An 18,882-nucleotide genomic window follows, 5' to 3' on the forward strand; every position below is an offset into this window, starting at 1 on the left:
AATCTTTGGTCACAGAGTATCCACCTGTGTTTTACTGCCAGTGTCTTTCTTACTTTCGGTCCTACATATAGCTATGTGAGTCTCTCTGTGTTAGTTGTAAAGCATTGAGTAATGAATGGGATGAAGTTTTTGTGCTTTTTTGGCATACAGATTTCTAATTTCTCCAGCAACTTATCTGTCAGTTCAGGTCAGCTCCGTTCGGTCGCTCAGTCTTGTCCAATTCTTTGTGACTGCAGCCCACCAGGCCTCCCTGCCCATCACCAACTCCTGGAGTTTACTCAAACTCATGTCCACAGCTTTGGTGATGCCATCCAACCGTCTCATCCTCTGTTGTCCCCTCCCCCTCCTGCCTTCAATCTTTATCAGCATCATGGTCTTTTCAAATGAGTCAATTCTTCCTATCAGTTGGCCAAAATTTTGGAGTTTCAGCTTCAGCATCAGTCTTTCCAGTTACTATTCAGGACTAATCTTTAGGATGGACTGGTTGTATCTCCTTGCAGTCCAAGGGACTCTCAAGAGTCTTCTCCAACAAAACAATTCAAAAGCATCCATTCTTTAGCATTTGGCTTTCTTTATAGTCCAACTCTTATATCCGTTCATGACTACTGGAAAAACCCTAGCCTTGACTAGATGGAACTTGTTGGCAAAGTAATGTCTCTGCTTCTTAATTAGCTGTCTAGGTTGGTCATTACTTTCCTTCCAAGGAGCAAGCATGTTTTAGTTTCATCACTGAGTCATCATCTGCAGTGATTTTGAACCCCTCCAAAAATAAAGTCTCTCACTGTTTCCATTGTTTCCCCATCTATTTCCCATGAAGTGAAGGGACCAGATGCCATGATCTTAGTTTTCTGAATGTTGAGCTTTAAGCCAACTTTTTCACTCTCCTCTTTCACTTTCATCAAGAGGCTCTTTAGTTCCTTTTCACTTTCTGCCATAAGGGTGGTGTCATCTGCATATCTGAGGTTACTGATATTTCTCCCAGCAATCTTGATTCCAGCTTGTGATTCATCCAGCCCAGTGTTTCTCATTATGTACTCTGCATATAAGTTAAATAAGCAGGGTGACAATATACAGCCTTGATGTACTCCTTTTCCTATTTGGAACCAGTCTGTTGTTCCATGTCCAGTTCTAACTGTTGCTTCCTGACCTGCATACAGATTTCTCAAGACGCATGTTGGGTAGTCTGGTATTCCCATCTCTTTCAGAATTTTCCACAGTTTATTGTGATCCACACAGTCAAAGGCTTGGGCATAGTCAGTAAAGCAGAAGTAGGTGTTTTTCTGGAACTTTCTTGCTTTTTTGATGATCCAACAGATATTGGCAATTTGAACATTGGTTCCTCTCCCATTTTTAAATCCAGCTTCAACAAATGGAAGTTCACAGTTCACGTACTGTTGAAGCCTGGCTTGGAGAATTTTGAGCATTACTTTGCTAGTGTGTGAGATGAATGCAATTGTGCAGTAGTTTGAACATTCTTTGGCATTGCCTTTCTTTGGGATTAGAATGAAAACTGACATTTTCCAGTCCTTTGGCCACCTCCAAGTTTTTCAAATTTGCTGGCGTATTGAGTGCATCACTTTCACAGCATCATCTTTTGGGATTTGAAATAGCTTAACTGGCATACCATCACCTTCACTAGCTTTGTTTATAATTATGGTTCCTTGGGCCAAATTGCATTTGCATTCCAGAAAGTCTGTCTCTAGGTGAGTGATCACACCATCATGATTATCTGGGTCATGAACTTTTTTTTGTATAGTTCTTTTGTGTATTATTGCCACCTCTTCTTAATATCTTCTGCTTCTTTTAGGTCCATACCATTTCTGTCCTTTATTGTGTCTATCTTTGCATGAAATGTTGCCTTGATATCTCTAATTCTCTTTAAGAGGTCTCTAGTCTTTCCCATTCTATTTTCTTCTTCTATTTCTTTGGATTGATCAGTGAGGAAGGCTTTCTTATCTCTTATGGCTAGTCTTTGGATATTTGCATTCAAATGAATATATCTTTCCTTTTCTCCTTTGCCTAATCAAACTGATCACATGGACCATAGCCTTGTCTAACTCAATGAAACTATGAGCCATGCCATGTAGGGCTACCCAAGATGGTCAGGCATGGTGGAGAGGTCTGACAAAATGTGGTCCACTGGAGAAGGGAATGGCAAACCCCTTCAGTATTCTTGCCTTGAGAAGCTCTTGAACAGTATGAAAAGGCAAAACTATATGACAATGAAAGATGAACTCCCCATGTTGGTGGGTGCCCAATATGCTACTGGAGAAGAGTGGAGATATAACTCCAGAAAGAATGAAGAGATGGAGCCCAAGCAAAAACAATGCCTGGTTGTGGATATGACTGGTGTTGGAAGTAAAGTCCAATGCTGTAAAGGACAATATTGCATATAAAACTGGAATGTTAGGTCCATGAATCAAGACAGATTGGAAGTGGTCAAACAGGAGATGGCAAGAGTGAATATCAACATTAAGAATCAGTGAACTAAAATGGACTGGAATTGGTAATTTAACTCAGATGACCATTATATCTACTACCATGGGCAAGAATCACTTAGAAGAAATGGAGTAGCTCTCATAGCCAAGAAAAGAGTCTGAAATGCAGTACTTGGATGCAATCTCAAAACGACAGAATGATCTCTGTTTGTTTCTAAGGCAAAGTATTCAATGTCACAGTAATCCAAGTCTATGCCCTGGCCAGTCTATGAAGAAGCTTAATTTGAACATTTCTGTGAAGACCTACAAGAGCTAACACCCTAAAAAGATGTTTATTTCACCATAGGGGACTGGAATGCAAAATTAGGAAGTCGAGAAATACCTGGAGTAACAGGCCTATTTGGCCTTGGAGATCAAAATCAAGCAGGGCAAAGGCTAACAGAGTTTTGCCAAGAGAAGACACTAGTCACAGCAAACACCCTCTTCCAACAACACAAGAGAAGACTCTACACATGGACATCACCAGATGGTCAATTCCAAAATCAGATTGATTATATTCTTTGCAGCCAATGATGGAGAAGCTCTGTACAGTCAGCAAAAACAAGACTGGGAGCTGACTGTGGCTTAGATCATGAACTCCTTATTGCAAAATTCAGACTTAAATGGAAGAAGTAGGAAAAAAAACACTAGACCATCCAGGTATGACCTAAAACAAATTCCTTATGTTTATACAGGGGAAGTGAGACTCAGAATTCCTCCCAAGTCTAACTCTTCCTGTCCACATTGTCTGTATCATAGAATTCTGTCTCAGGGGTTTTCCTTGACCTTAATCAATTAAGATGGGTAGATAGCATCACCGACACAATTTACATGAGTTTGAGCAATCTCTGGGAGATAGTGGAGGGTAGAGGAACCTTGTGTGCTGGCGTCCATGGAGCCATAGTAGTCAGACACAGCTTAGCAACTGAAAGCAATGTTGAAATGAATGGGGGGAAAATGATTTGGAGTTTCCCCCAAGCACATTAATCTCATCGCACATGCTACTCAGAGAATAACCCAGGCTCTGTCATCCTCAGAGACCAGACAGAAGCCCTTCCCACCCCAAATGTGCACACAATATCAGAAGGGCTAGAAAGTCATGTTGTTGAACCTTGTGGTTGGCCAGATGGCAGAGTGAGTGACATGCTTGACCACAGTGCATTTGAAGGATTCTATGTGATCCAGTGGTTATTTGCGGAGGTTTGGGTTCAGGTGTCATGTATTATTTTAGCAATTGTGACCAAAAAAAAAAAAAAGCATTTATATTCAAAATGAACTCAGTCATGGCCGGGACCTGTGAGTCTCTGAACCTGAAGTTTAAACCTTGGTTCAATTTGGTGTCCATACCCAGCAACTCCAATATGTGATATTTAGCAAGAAACCCATGAAACATCCTGGAATATTTCATTCCACCCACTGGGTAAGTGTATCTAGCTTTAAAAAAAGTCATCTGATAGAATCCCCAGTGGATGCATTTCTTCAGTTTTCTAGTAGACAACCTTTCTGCGTTCCTGGTTCATGTCACATGATGTCTGAATTCTTCCGTGTAAACTCATGTCTTCTGTACTGTAACTAATAAAGTGTCCTTAGTATAAGGACTTATGTCCTTAGTATAAAAATATTGATAATATGAACATAGTTAATTTGCATAGAATAAGCTATAATAATGCACCAAGAAGTGGAGTCACTTTTATGGTCTTCACTCCATCAAAGGTTTCACTGTAGACTGATAACACATTGTCTGATATATGAATCAGTTTGAAAATTTGAACCCACATCTGTGACAGGAAAAAGGAAATTCAGGTCCCCATGCGATTAACTTCTTTTCGGTTAGACATGTTTTATTCTTCACTTGCTATCATCAGTCTTTGCTCCGATGGTGATCTCTATGTCCCTGGCATTTCTAGTGGCGTGTTGTTAAAACCAATTGAAACAGCTAGTGAACTAGGGAAGCTTTCTCCACACACCCCTCTTCTTAAGACAGTAAAGACTTCCAGTCTCCTAGATGGAACAATCTGTGAAGGATAGCGAGGTTGCTTATTGCAATTGTACTGGCACATCAGCTGTCTCATCCCAGCTAACAAGAGCTGACTGTTAAAGCTTCAGGGATTTTTTGACTGAATTCACAAGTACCGTCATGAATTTGAGGAGATCATGTGAAAATAAAATTAATAGATAAACCAAGGTTACATTCTGGTATAGTGGTAATCAGAGAGACATAAGTGAAGCTATTGCCAAATGTTGGAGATATATTTTCTGAAATGTTTCCTAATTAGGTTCTGTGTCTGCATGTCCACAGATGAAATTAAAAAACACACCTGGGACCAAGATTAGAATGTGCCACTGTACAGTTTTCCCATGAAAGTCAATTATGTGGGCTTTTCAATGTTTAATGCTACAGTATTGGTATTTGGCATTTGTTTCTAGTGTTATAAACTGTAGAGATCAAGGTCTGTGCCAGTGTCCCTATTACTTTCAAATTATGTAAAACTTAGGGTGAAATTTTTGCTGTTGTTTTAACTATTCTCGTACTTATCTGTGGGATTTAAATGAATCAGATTCTACTTCTTCAACATGCTAAAGAAGAACTTTTCATATTTAAAGGATTTCGTTAAGGAAAATTTGATCTTGACGGTTAAATAAAGGGTTTCTCAGGTGGCTCTGCAGAGAAGAATCTGCCTACCCTGGCTGGAGATGCAGGAGACGTGAGTTTAATCCCTGGGTTGGGAAGATCCCCTGGAGTAGGAAATGACACCCCGCTCTGGTATTCTTGCCTGCAGAATCCCATGGACAGAGGAGCCTGGCGGGCTCGAGTCCTTGAGGTTGCCGAGGCAGACATAGCTGAGCAACTAACATGCTTGAGAAGACGCACACACTGGCAGAGCTCACATACTCTCATCCTACGCGATAAACATCCCCTTCTTTCTTTGCAAGTGCATTGGGTAACATGCATGTCTCATAGAGCTGAAAAACAAACAGACATTTCTTGGTCACCATCTGTTTCTTGGTCACCATCTGTTCCGCGGCGCTTGAGGGCACCCTTCCATCGATAGAGTTTACACACTCAACTTCGCAACTGCGACTCACACCGTTCACTGCACATTGGCGACGGATCCGCATATCAGAAGTCAGCAGTCTCATTGTGTTCGGTTTAGGGAGATTGTGCTTGCTTGACATAAAATATAATGGAGAGCTCTTCCCAGCTGTCAGTACATATGCCCTCAGGGGGCCTCCTTCCTCAATCTTCTCCTTGTTATCCCAGGTCATGGAAATGGTGTGCCAGTCTCCTGTAATCTAAGAAGTCTAAGTCTCCATAAACATCACTCAGTCTTTTCACTGGCTTCTCACCAACACCCAACACAATCTTTGCCTCTACATTTACCTCAGGAGAGAAGTAAATTCAATCTTATTAAGCCAAGTAGGATTCTACCACCTGCCTTGCAGAAGAATATGAAATGAAATAATCACTCATATTTGAGCAGAAAGCATAGAGTTTGAGTTTCTTCAATTAGCAAAAGCAGCAACATTAAAAACCATGACAGTTCTTAGCTCCCTGAATGATAGCATAGTAACTGGTTATTTTTGCATACAGACAAATAAAATGAAAAATAAAAATACAGAGAGCAGAAAGACAGAGGGTTGTATTATGCTCATGTAGATAGGTGGACTGTGGCATCTCTAGACAGTCTGCGCATACAAATAAACAAGGCCATCTCTCTCTAACACACACACACACACACACACACAGAACCAAGACCTTCTCCCAGATCTGATGAATTTGGGTACCTCTGAGGGGTCTAGCTCAGCTTGAGCTTCCTGGGCAGCACAAATCAGACCAAGGAGAACAGTCAGGAAGACAACCTTCATCTTGTGAGTCTTGTGGTCCTTCTTCTACAGAAGCTCAGGATGGGTCAGTTGTTGGAGCGTTTGTGAATTGGTCCCACTTCTTAAAAGATGGGTCTCTAGGTGGAAAACAATGATCAAACAGTGGTTAATCCCAAGACTTTGATTATGTAGATATCATCTCCTTAAATCCTGGTTGGCAGCTGAGCATGTTTTTTTGCAATCTTTGGTTTTTAAAAACATATTAATTTTAAGGGACGCTTAGGTAGATCTGGACATTTGCCTTCAGAGTAAATGAGAACTTATAGGATGTATGAGGTGTTTCAAAGACACTGATATTTATTTTCTTTTATATCCTCAGATTCCAAAATGGGACAAACAGTCCAAGACTCATAGCCCCAACTCTTGTGTTATTTGTTTAGCATTGAATAGGTCAGTTTAAGCTTATGTTCTGCAACTGAAGATGGTACTGTCCAGTTTATGAAGATTAACATGTGGGTTCTTTACCAGGAATTGCTTGTCAGGGCATCCCTAAGAGGAGTCTGTATTTTCTTTGTTTTGCAGTTGAAGTATAGCTGATGTAAAATATTGTAGAAGTTAGCGATGTACCATATAGTGATTTCCAATTTTTGTATACTCCATTTATAGTTACAAAATATAGGCTTTATTCCCTATGTTGTATCATATATCTTTGTATCCTGTTTATCTTATACACAGTAGTTTGTACCTCTTACTCCACACCTGTTACCTTACCCCTACCCCGCTTCCCACACTGCTCATCACTACTTTGTTTTCCGTATCTGTGGATTTGCTGCTTTTTGGTTATATTCACTAGTTTATTTTATTTTTTAGATTTCCATGTGATATCATACAGTATTTGTCTTTCTTCGACTTTATTCACTAGGCCTAATGCCATCAAAGGTCATCCATGTTGCTGCAAGTAGCAAAATTTCAACTTTTTTATGGTTGCGTAGTATTACGTGTGTGTGTGTGTGTGTGTGTATGTGTGTATACACTATGACTTCTTTATGTTTAGATTGTTATATTTTAATTTAACAAAGTACTTTCAACAGGAGAAAATTCTTATCTTCTAGCCTACTCAAGTATTCCTCCAAAGTTCATCTCTACAATTTCATCTTGCCTTGTGGATATAACCTAGTCTCACTTCAGTGGGTAAGGTTTCTGCCTTACATGTAGCTCCTGATACTAAGATGCATGTTCTTTCAACCTTCCTCCTGAACTTATCCCTGCATTAGGGGACCTAAATTAGAGAAAACATGGGCAACGTCTCTCTAAATAATACTCAGTTTGCTCTCAGGACGATACCAGCCCTATTAATTAAAAAAAAAAAAAAGTAAACGGATGGATAGTGATTAGAGATATAAAAATACAGATATTGAACTGAACCTCTGTAACTGAACTGAACTCTAGAGCTGAAGTGAAAGATGAGCTTTTAAAAGTATTATCTGAGATGCAACAAAAGTTCATATATTTTAGTGGTACAGTTGATAAACTTTGGATGAATAGAGCTGTGATATCTTTTCCTTAATCAGCATGGTGAGCATATCTGTCCAGTTCAAAACTATACTTGGGACGCTTTGGTCGTCCTTCCTCCGTCCCCTTTTAACCTCATCCCACCCAGTCCTGGGAACACACTCTTCAGTTTTCTGACACCAACATCAGTTATTTGGTGTTCTTCAGAATTTTCCAACAAATTGAATCTCTGCGTGTGTGTGTCTCTGGCTTCTTTCACTTAGCATATTTATTTTAATAATCATCTGCATTTTTTTGTAGACTCTGTTCCCGTTTAGTCCTGCATAGTATTATCTTGCTTGGGCAAAGTGATATGTGTATGCTTAGTCACTAAGTGCATCTAATTCTTTTGCACCCCCATGGACTTTAGCCCACCCAGCTCCTCTGCCCAGGGGACTTCCCAGGAAAGAATACTGGGCTGCCTTGACATTTCCTCCTCCAGGGGAACTCTCCCAACCCAGGGATGGAACCCACACCGCCAGCCTTTGCATCTGTGCCCTTTACCTCTGAGCCACCAGTGAAAGTGTGGATTTATTCCATTTTTACCCATTCAAATGTTGATGGATACAGATTCATGGACAAGTCTTTGTAATGAACTCAGCCGTCTTATCTCCCAGGTAGACATTTACGGTTAGAACTACTAGATCTCAGTGCCTTAGGATTTTAGAGTCCTGCCAACAGTGAATGGAACTACCTGTGCTCCAGGTTTTTGCCAGGACTTGGAGTGACCAGCTGTTTTCATATTATTGTTTTCATATTTCGGATGTTATAATAAGTGCATAATGGCATCCAGTTACAGTTGTAACTTCCATTTCTTGAAGAAATAAAGACATGGGACATCTTACAATGTCTCTACTTCCCATTTGCCTATTTTTTTTGGTTAAGTGTCTCTGCAAGTCATTTAGTCATTACCCAGTAGGTTATGCGTTTGCTTATTTTAAAGGCTGGAGATTGTTAATGTATTCTGGATACAAGTCCTTTTTTCAGATAGAATATGTGCAAATATTTTCCCCCGGCCACAGGCTTATCTTATCCTTCCTTAAGGGTATCCGTGAAGTTTGTAAACATTTCTGTGTTGATCAAGATCAGGTTACTAACATATTGTTCCCCATGGTTGAATCTGTTTTGGTGTATTTTCTAATCACTAACCTCTTAGTTTTAGGTCACAGAGCTTCCACCCATGTTTTACCTCTAGAGTACTTCTTGGTCTAGGTCTTACATACAGGTCTATAAATCTCTCTGTGTTAGTTGTAACACATAGAGTGATGAATGAAGTTCTTTTTTTTTTTTTTTCTGGCAAATGGATATCCAATTTTTACAACTTTGCTCCATACATTTATTATTTTCCACTGAATATCCCTTGTACTTATGTACTTTATGCAAAATCCATCTGTGTGTATATTTGTGTCTCTTTTTCCTGGCACAGGTTTCATTTTGTTATGGTTGTTGTCCCCCTTTCTTTATTTGTGTTTGAGACAGAATTAAACTAGACAATTAAAAAATGAGGGTCATATGACTAGCCTTCAACAAGTTCCTGTCATAAGCATTAAGTGTTCATGGTTCACAAACTTGTGAATTTAAGATTGGTCATCCATTTATAGATTGTTACAGTATTATGTTTTTCTACTGATTTTCCCAGGGAGCTATCTAAACAGCAAGGCGTTATGTTTGCTACGTTTTGAATCTAAAACAAATAATCACTGAGTAAATGCTTGAGACTTGCAGAGTCCTCAACATAAGCAGATACCCAGTTTCAAAAACAAAGCTTTATTGACTTAAATGAGTCCTTTGTTATTTTTATTTAGCCGTGCAGTAGTGTCCGACTATTGCAACCCCATTGACTGTAACCCACAACCCACAAGGCTCCTCTGTCCATGGGATTTTCTGAGAAAGCATACTGGAATGGGTTGCTATTCTGTTCTCCAGGGGATCTTCCTGATCCAGAAATTGAACCTGGGTCTCCTGCATTGCAGGCACATTCTTTCCTGACTGAACTACTAGGTGTGTGTGTGTGTGTGTGTGTGTGTGTGTGTGTGTGTGTGTGTGTTTTAAGCTACAATTACCTGAAGAGATCCTATGATTTAAAAAAAGATGTAATGAACAGTGTGGTGACTATAATTAATAATATATCAAGTATACTTGTCGTTCGCTTAGAGTGTAGCTTTTAAATGTTTTTATCTCACTCACAACACACACACAGGGTAACTTCGTGATGAGACAGATGTGTTCCTTCACTTGTTTCTTAATTGAAGTTGCAAGCAGCTTTTACTTTGATTGCACCTTCCCACTCCTTAACTTCTGGAAAACTTCAAGAGTACACTGATGCACACTGATTAAGCTCAGTCCTGTTGCTATTGTATTGTTCAGGCCCTCAGTCGTGTCCAACTTTTTGCAACCCCATGGAATGCAACACCTCAGGCTTTCCTGTCCTTCACCCTCTCCCAGAGTTTGCTCATACTCATGTCCATTGAGTTGGTGATGCCATCCAACCATCTCATCCTCTGTCGACCCCTTCACCTCCTGCCCCTAATCCCTCTCAGCATCAGGGTCTTTTCCAATGAGTCGGCTCTTTGCATCAGTGGCCAAAGTATTGGAGCTTCAGTTTGGCATCAGTCCTTCCGATGAATATTCAGGATTGATTTCCTTTAGGATGGACTGGTTGGATCTCCCTGCCATCCAAGGGACTCTCAAAAGTCTTCTCCAACAACACAGTTCAGAAGCATCAATTCTGCAGTGCTCAGCTTTCTTTCTGGTCCAACTCTCACATCCATACTGGAAAAACCATAGCTTTGACTACATAGATGTTTGTCGGAAAAGTAATATGTCTCCTTTTTAATATACTACCTGCATTTGTCACAGCTCTTCTTTGAAGGAGCAAGTATCTTTTAATTTCATGGCTGTAGTCATCACGTCATAGATCCCTCTTCTCTAGGATCGGATGGATATATTGTCAACTGGGAGAAAGACCTTGAAAATAGTTTTTGAAAATATTTTTTAGTGGCTCATGTTTCCTGTTTCCTGTTTGGTGCCTAACACTTTCATTATTTAAACTGCAGCCATTTCACTTTAAATTCTTGAAGCTATTTTAGTGGTCTGTCTCCCTGGTCACATGTTTTACTGTACCTCATTATTATATTTAAGAGCATTTGTGTAAACCTTCCTTTCATTCAATAAGAAGTCTGTTTATATTGCAAAAGCTTGGAGTAATGTGTCTTCCGTTAGTCTTCTGTGCAAAATGGAAGAGGGTTTTATAATTAATACCTGAATTTGTGTCTGACAGCACAATGCTATCTACTTCAGTCAGCAAGGCTGCTTTGTCATTTAGTAAGTTTTGATTGTGACTGCATTTCTCCTGTGACCTGCCACCTATCCATACTCAGTTTCCAATTTCATTTTCATGTGGTGCAGATACCTGGGAGCTCAGAGTTACAGAGACTGCAAGGCTCACATGTTCCCATAGACTTTTCTAGCAAAATTACATGGGGAGTAGGAATCCACATAGACACCTAAATGAAATTATTATGACTTATTTATTTATTTACAGTAGTTTGGAGTTGATGTGGAGCAAGGCCATGAAACAAGTTCCTATTGCCAAGTTTTCAAAATGTATTTATGAACTGCCCCCTTCTAGACCAGAGCAAATGAGAGAAGGATGTCAGAACGAGGCATAGGCTCAGAGAATGGAGCTGAGGGCTGGAGTGGCTGAAAATAAATGAGGTGCCCACAGCAGTGGTGGTGAATGGTGACAGAGAAGACAAATTCTATTCTGTCCCAAATAAAGACTAAAAATTATCCTTTTCCTTGCCAGCATGATGTCAGTCCAGTTCAGTTCAGTTGCTCAGTCGTGTCCGACTCTTTGCGACCCCAGGAACCGCACCATGCCAGGTCTCCCTGTCCATTACCAACTCCTGGAGTCCACCCAAACCCATGTCTGTTGAGTTGGTGATGCCATGCAACCATCTCATCCTCTGTCAAGCATAATATAGGCACTTTGAAATATTTCGACTAACTGAGAAATACTTTATTTCGCATAAACTCCCCTTGGGCTTCCCTGATAGCTCAGTTGGTAAGGAATCTGCCTGCAATGCAAGAGACACTGGTTCAATTCCTGGGTCATGAAGATATGCTGGTGAGGGGATAGGCTACCCACTCCAGGGTTCTTGGGTTTCCCTGGTGGCTCAGCTGGTAAAGAATCCGCCTGCAATGCGGGAGGCCTGGCTTTGATCCCTGGGTTGGGAAGATCCCCTGGAGAAGGGAAAGGCTGCCCACTCCAATATTCTGGCCTGGAGAATTCCATGGACTGTATAGTTGCTGGCGTCAGAAATAGCAGAACAGAACTGACCTATTTTCACTTACTTCATTACTATAAACTTTCCTCAAGGGATCTGTAGTCTTTTTATGAGACACTTGAGAAAATTATATTATAAAATGTTGTGAGGTAGGTAAATATAGACCACAAAGATGAATACATTTCCAAAAGCCAGAAAGTAAGCAGGAAGAAATTATTCGGATTAAATACGGAAGGATGAAAAATAAATATATAAATATGGAAGGATGAAGAGATTTCCTTAAGCAGAAATGTGGGTATTTGGCCTGAAAGTTAGGTTGGCATCAGCATTCTTTTTTTTTCTTTTGCTTTTTGGCTGTGTCGACTCTTAGTTGCTCCAGGGCATGTGTGACCTTGGTTCTCCGACCATGGGTGGAACCCAACATTCTGTGCTTTGGAAGGTGGAGTCTTAACTGCTCGACCACCAAGACCATCCCTGAGTCAGAATTGCTGAATTTCAAGACAAGAATCATGTAAGATTTGGTTTTTTACTCACTGGAGATTACTAAAAATGTTGAAGCAGGAAGTCACACGGTGAAGCGTGTTTACCTGGATTCTGAACGAAGAGTGCCTTGGGCATGGTGTGAGCTGTGTTGCTAAGCTTTTGGGCGACGATGGACTTGTGTCCTGAGAATACTTACTTCTGATGAGACACGGCAGGGGAGTGGCGTTTCATCTGAGACCTAAAGTAGCAGGAGGAATTCACTGTGGTTCTGGACTCCAGTTCTGCACGCACACCCCTGGTTCCCTGCAGGGTGAGAGCGCCCACTGACCTCAGGTTACCGTGTGTTTTGCTGAGGACAGGTCACCACGTGGCTGGTGGGATCCTGAGGGGTGTGTGTGTGGTAGGGAGACACACCCTGCTGGGAGCCGAGCCCTGCAGTTCTTTTGTTTGCATTGAGGTTTACTGGTGCCCTCCTGCCTTCCTCTTCACTTCAGTTCAGTCGCTCAGTCATGTCCAACTCTTTGTGACCCCGTGAATCGCAGCACGCCAGGCCTCCCTGTCCATCACCAACTCCCGGAGTTTACTCAAACTCATGCCCATCGAGTCGGTGATGCCATCCAGCCATCTCATCCTCTGTCATCCCCTTCTCCTCCTGCCCCCAATCCCTCCAACTTCAGGGTCTTTTCCAATGAGTCAAATCTTACCACTTTATTAAAAAAAAAAAAAAGGAAATATCTTTGATTTCCGTTGTTGTGTTAGTTTCTGCCATGCCGCAGTGATTCAGTTATACATATATACATATAGACAACGCCTAGTGTTTTTCAGAGTCTGTTCCATTATAGATCAGTATGAGATTGAATATAGTTCCCTGTGTTGGGTAGAAGCACCTTGTTGTTCCTCTCACTGCTTCTGACTCATCTTTAGAATGTTCTAGAACCCTGGATGTCCTGGGACCCCGTTGTCTGTTGGCCTGCATGCTCCTGCAGTGACAACGAAAGTGTCTATCAGCATCTCTCTGTCTCCTTTAGGAGACGTGGAGGAAATAGCTCAATATCTATCTACAGCATAAGGTGTAACAGGTCATGGCAGTATTCTTATGCCATAGGCAGTATTCCATATGCGTAAAGTTATGCATAGCTTCCTTTATTATATGGATACATTCAGGTAAGTAACACATGAGTGGAAACTATATAAACATTTATTTATTTATGCACGGCAGCACTGGTCTTTGCTGAGCATGCAGACTTTCTGTACTTGCAGTGAGAAGGGGCTTCTCTCTAGTTGTGGTTCACTGGCTGTTCATTGTGTAGCTTATGTTGTTGTGGAGGCCGGGCTCCACATTGTGGGATTCAGTAGTTGCTGCATATAGGCTCAGTATTTATGCCATATGGGCTGAGGTGTCCCAAGGTATGTGGAATCTTCCTGGGCCCGGGATGAAATTTGTGTCTCCTGCATTGGCAGGTAGAATCTTTACCACTGGGCCCTCACACAAATCCAATATTTATACATAAATTAGATATATCAGGTGAATAACTTGTGTATTTGTGTACATCTTATTATGTGAATCTCACAATTATACATGATTCATTAAACATTAAATATATGTACAACTACACACTGTTATTATAGTAGCTACTGATAACACTCAACCCTCTATCCACTTATAATGATATAATATTCATAAGTTTATATTGCAAGTTTTGTGGAAATTTATGTCTCTATAAATAAATAAACCATAATGTTACATTTCTATTTATGGTATAATTAGGAAATGGCAGATTTATTAAATCTGTCTGGTGTAACACACACGTGATATATAAACCTGTGTCTTTCTTATATTCTTATTCTCTGTGAAGAAGGATTACAGAGTCAGGAAATGGTCCACCATCCTGTGAGTGAATCCTTAAATATGTTTTGGAATTTAAAAAATTTTGAATTTCAACTAATTAATGAACCTTACTTAGTTTAAAAAAAAAATTGATCTTACTTTGCACATGAATGGAAGAAATGGCTCCCCCTTTCCAGATGCACAGTCTCCAAAGGACCTAGTGTGTTGGGAACAGTCATGAGGTGTTTACTGCCTGGTAATGATTGCTCAAGGATTAAGCTGCAGCAACTGTCACCCTGACTCAGAGATTCATGACCTCCCGTCTGCTGACCACACCCCCACTCCCTGCTGGCCCTATGAGTGAGTTATGGAAACTCTGAATCCTTCTGTGCTCGAGAAAAGTCACCCCTTCACTTGTCAGGTTATTAGAGAAACGTCTATAAAGGGAAGCACATGTGGTGTCTGTGCAATCTGGGAGCATTCTGTTCTCATCAGCTACAGAGTGTTCCCCATGGGTTTCAGTCCAGAACCAAGAAAAATGGCATGCATACACACACAAACACGAAGACACACACAAAAACACAGACACACAAACACATAGACACACACAGACATACACAAACTAACACACGTGCACACACACACACACTGTTCTCATCATTGTAATTCTAGGCATTACAGTTCTATTAAATAAAAGGAGTTTATTAAAGAGTTTGTTCCTCCAAGACATATACAGGTAGTTTCAAAGCATGAAAAGTATTTTATGCTTTAATATAATTAATTAGCGTATAACACATATAATTTATTGTAGATATAATTTATTATAGGTATAGCTCATTATAGATCGAGTTTATTGTATATGGGGAGAAGGAACTAGCAATCCACTCCAGTATTCCTGCCTGGAGAACTCTATGGACAGAGGAGCCAGGTGGGCTACAGTCCATGGGGTCACAAAGAGTCGGGCATGACTCGAGTGACAAATACACATTATGCATGGAGTATATATATAAGGTATATAATTAATATAGAATCACCTGAGAGACGTCAGGTAGATGTCTGCAGTGAAATGAAGCCCACAGGACAGAATAAGAGAACCAACAGGCACTTAGAGACGTGAGAAATACCAGACTTAAACCCAGCCATGCAGTGACTGCATTAAGTATGAGAATGGAGCAGAAGGCAGATTGTCTTTTTGTATTCTCAAAGGAAGACAGAACTGCATGTTTTCTTTTCTTTTTCTTTACCTTGCCTTTGTCTTTATTATTCTAGACTTCTCTACCAGCATCTTAGATTGGCCTGGTCATGACCATCCCAGCTCTGAATATAAATTGAACTACCTAAAGGAAATCAGCCCTGAATGTTTATTGGAAGGACTAATGCTGAAGCTGAAACTCCACCAGTTTGGCCACCTTGTGTGAAGAGTTGACTCATTAGAAAAAGCCCTGATGCTGGGAGGGATTGAGGGCAGGAGGAGAAGGGGATGACAGAAGATGAGATGGCTGGATGGCATCACCGACTCGATGGACATGAGTTTGAGTAAACTCCGGGAGTTGGTGATGGACAGGGAGGCCTGGCGTGCTGCGGTTCATGGGGTCGCAAAGAGTCGGACACGACTGAGCAACTGAACTGAACTCATCTCAGTGCATGGCAACCCTTCCTACACAGAATCCATTTCTGATGGATTTTAGTGGAACAGAGCGGGACCCCATGGCCCTTCTGCTTACGTCCTCCACCTGCCTTTTGTCTGTGGAAAAACTTGAGGCAGAGAATCAGGTTAATCAGAGAAGGGAGAAATGCAGAAGCAAAGAAAAACATCCAACCATAATAAACACTAGTAGTTTAGTCCATAAGCAAGTTCAAGGCCTTTAGTTTGTCCTCAAAGGTTGTAGACAGTATTCTGAGCCATGTCCCGGAGCTGTCTTATAGACACTGAAGCCCCCAAAATGTGGACAAGTTAACTACAGGATAACCAGACTGTATCCATGATGTAAGTTGTCACAATTCTGAGAACTTGCCTCACAGGAAAAGGGAAAGAAAATGATCCTGAAACTGATGATTGTTGTTGTTGAGTCACTCAGTCGTGTCCTGAGTCTTTTCCAGGCCATGGACAGTAGCCCACCAGTCTCCTCTCTCCATGGGCTTCTCCAGGCCACAATACTGGAGTGGGCTGTCATTTCCTCTTCCAGGGGATCTGCCTTCTCCAGGGATCAAACCCCACAACTCCTGCATTGGCAGGTGAGCTCTTGACCACTGAGTCACTTTGGAAGCCCCATTTTGTATCAGTATAGAGCAACAGATTTCAATTCTCATTTTTTTTACCTCTCTGGGGCAGTTGTCTCCACTATTGTTTTGAATGTAGGGCTGAGAAAACTGATTTTTTTAATTTACTGAGTCACTGGTAATTTATAGAGTCTTAGGTCACTGCAGTGTGTACCCACTGAAGCCGCTAGAATGGCATTGAAACATATATATTATCATAGGTGAAATGAATCGCCAGTCCAGGTTTGATGCATAAGACAGGGTGCACTGGGATGACCCAGAGGGATGGGATGGGGAGGGAGGTGAGAGGGGAGGTTCATGATGGGGAACACATATACACCCATGGCGGATTCATGTCAGTGTATGGCAAAACCAATATAATATTGTGAAGTCATTAGCCTCCAATTAAAATAAATAAATTTATATATATATAAATAAAACACACACTGGATATTTGTTGTGGTCTCTGCCTTTCACTACTGTGATTTGAGGGCTTCTCATTGTGGTGGTTTTCTTGTTGAATCTCACGAAATATAGAGAAGAAGATCGGTAGTGCTTCGTTGCCCTGCTGCACATGGGATCTTCCAGGGTCAGGGATTCAACCTGTGTCTTCTGCTTTGGCAGGTGGGTTCCCAACCTCTGAGCCCCTAGGGAAGTACCTCTGCTCAGATTTTTGGTTTTATTTTTTGGTTTGGTTTTAACTCTTGCTGTCATTTTAAGGCTGGCTTACAAAACTAGACAGCATATTAAAAAGCAGAGACAGTGCCTTGCCAATAAAGGTCCATATAGTCGAAGCCATTGCCTTCTGGTAGTGGAATGTGAGGGGTGTGAGAGTTGGGAAGGATGTGAGAGTTGGACTATAAAGAAAACCAAGTGCCAGAGAATTGATGTTTTTGAACTGTGGTGTTGGAGAAGACTCTTGAGAGTCCCTTGGACTGCAAGGAGATCCAACCAGTCCATCCTAAAGGAAATCAGTCCTCAATATTCATTGGAAGGACTGATGCTGAAGCTGAAACTCCAATACTTTGGCCACCTAATGGGAAGAACTGACTCATTGGAAAAGACCCTGATGCTTGGGAAGATTGAAGATGGGAGGAGAAGGAGACGACAGAGGATAAGAATGTTGGATGGCATCACCGACTCCATGGACGTGAGTTTGAGCAAGCTCCAGAAGTTGGTGATGGACAGGGAGGCCTGGCTAGCTGCAGTCTATGGAGCTGCAATGAGTCAGACACAACTGAGCAACTAAACTGAACTGAACTGAAATGGACTGAGTCTCTTGTCTGGTCCAGTGGCATGACCATTGTGAGTTCCCACAAGGCTCCTTTGCTCCCCATCATTAGGCACCAGTGAATGACTATTATTTTAAAACACCCCTGATGAGTGACTGAACAGCTATGGATCACTCAATAGCTCCATCGGCAGCAAAGCCACTGCTTCCTGGTTGGAGCTGAACATTGGATGCCGTGAATAAGACACCACATACCCGGTGCCTTGTATCCAACCTCAGTGCTCTTTCTTGAGTAGTTACTGTTCACTTATGTTGTGTGTGTATGTGTGCTCAATCAGTAAATAGTGTCTGACTTTTTGAGACCCCATGGACCCCATGGCCTGCAAGGCTCCCCTGTCCATGGGAATCTCCAGGCAAGAATACTGGAGTGGGTTGCCATTCCCTTCTCCAGGGGATCATCCCAACCCAGCAAAGGGTCCCAGGTGTCCTGTGTGATCTGCTTCTGTCAGCATATTCTAAACCAGTGCAACCACCTGGGAAACCCCTGTCACACTGCATTCTGCTAAATCCTTATCACTACCGGCAAACCCACAGCAGATGAGCACTGCTTAATCACAGAATTGAGTTGTTTTTTGATGCCAGTTATGAAAGCACAGGTTCTATTTGAAGTTGTCTGTCTAACCAGTCCCATTGCTCACATAACATCTGGTGGGAACATCATATCACTGTTTAAAATTAATGAAAGTGAAAGTTGCTCAGTCGTGGTGGACTCTTTGTGACCCCATGGACTATACAGTCCATGAATTCTCCAGGTCAGAATATTAGAGTGGGTGTACATGGCCTTCTCTGGGGTTTTCCCAACCCAGGGATAAAACCCAGTTTTCCCTCATTGCAGGTGGATTCTTTACCAGCTGAGCCACAAGGGAAGCTCAGAGAAAA

The sequence above is a fragment of the Odocoileus virginianus genome, unplaced genomic scaffold, assembly GCF_023699985.2.
Source record: "Odocoileus virginianus isolate 20LAN1187 ecotype Illinois unplaced genomic scaffold, Ovbor_1.2 Unplaced_Contig_6, whole genome shotgun sequence".
Taxonomy (NCBI): domain Eukaryota; kingdom Metazoa; phylum Chordata; class Mammalia; order Artiodactyla; family Cervidae; genus Odocoileus; species Odocoileus virginianus.